Source organism: Arachis hypogaea, chromosome 6, assembly GCF_003086295.3.
Source record: "Arachis hypogaea cultivar Tifrunner chromosome 6, arahy.Tifrunner.gnm2.J5K5, whole genome shotgun sequence".
Classification (NCBI taxonomy): Eukaryota; Viridiplantae; Streptophyta; class Magnoliopsida; order Fabales; family Fabaceae; genus Arachis; species Arachis hypogaea.
Genome location: NC_092041.1, coordinates 83,119,268 through 83,120,607, shown reverse-complemented (window position 1 = coordinate 83,120,607; position 1,340 = coordinate 83,119,268). Strand labels below are relative to the sequence as shown.

General features: G+C 40.7%; 1 non-coding gene across 1 annotated transcript; it reads left to right on the top strand.

The window, feature by feature from the left end:
* The first annotated feature begins 947 nt into the window (after positions 1–947).
* LOC112700392 (small nucleolar RNA R71) lies at positions 948–1,051 on the top strand. Its single transcript, XR_003153299.1, has one exon. It is a non-coding gene; the product is annotated as a small nucleolar RNA R71 (small nucleolar RNA).
* The last annotated feature ends 289 nt before the right edge of the window (positions 1,052–1,340 follow it).

Below are 1,340 nucleotides of genomic sequence, written 5' to 3'. Positions count from 1 at the left end.
AAGAATAGTTCTCAGAGCTCATGAATGGCAGAAGGAGGTTTAATGGAATCTCTATGGTCTCTATATGAGCCTCGGATTCCTTTAGGTCCTCTATAGGGAACTCCTTCTTGTCTGGGAGACGTCCCATGAGGTCTTCCTTATTGGGATTCACGTCCTCCCCTTCCTCTTTGGATTCGGCCATTTTGATTATATCAATGGCCTTGCACTCTCTCTTTGGATTCTCTTCTGTATTGCTTGGGAGAATACTAGGAGGAGTTTCAGTGATTTTCTTACTCAGCTGGCCTACTTGTGCCTCCAAATTTCTAATGGAGGACCTTATTTCACTCATGAAACTTAGAGTGGCATTAGATAGATCAGAGACTATGTTTGCTAAGTTAGAGGAGCTCTGCTCAGAATTCTCTGTCTGTTGCTGAGAAGATGATAGAAAAGGCTTGCTATTGCTAAGCCTGTTTCTTCCACCATTATTGAAGCCTTGTTGGGGCTTTTGTTGATCCTTACATGAGAAATTTGGATGATTTCTCAATGAAGGATTATAGGTGTTTCCATAGGGTTCACCCATATAATTCACCTCTCCCATTGCAAGGTTCTCAGGATCATAAGCTTCTTCTTCAGAAGATGCCTCTTTAGTACTGTTGGATGCATTTTTCCATCCATTCAGACTCTGAGAAATCATGTTGACTTGCTGAGTCAACATTTTGTTCTAAGCCAATATGGCATTCAGAGCATCAATTTCAAGAACACCCCTCTTTTGAGGCATCCCATTACTCACAAGATTCCTCTCAGATGTGTACATGAATTGGTTATTTGCAACCATGTCATTGAGTTCTTGAGCTTCTGCAGGCATTTTTTTTAGGTGAATGGATCTACCTGTAGAATGGTCCAGTGACATCTTAGAGAACTCAGATAGACCATAATAGAATATATCAAAAATGGTCCACTCTAAAAGCAAGTCAGAATGACACTTTTTGGTCATCTGCTTGTATCTTTCCCAAGCTTTATAGAGGGATTCACCATCTTTTTGCTTGAAGGTCTAAACATCCACTCTAAGCTTGCTCAGCTTTTGAGGAGGAAAGAACTTGGCCAAGAAGGTCGTGACCAGCTTATCCCAAGAGTCTAGGATATCTTTAGGTTGTGAGTCCAACCATATTTTAGCTCTGTCTCTTACAGCAAAAGGAAAAAGCATGAGCCTGTAGACTTCAGGATCTACTCCATTAGTCTTAATAGTCTCACAGATCTGCAAGAACTCAGTTAAAAACTGATAGGGATCTTCTGATGGAAGTCCATGAAACTTGCAGTTCTGTTGCATTAGAGCAACTAATTGAGGTTTCAGCTTAAAATTG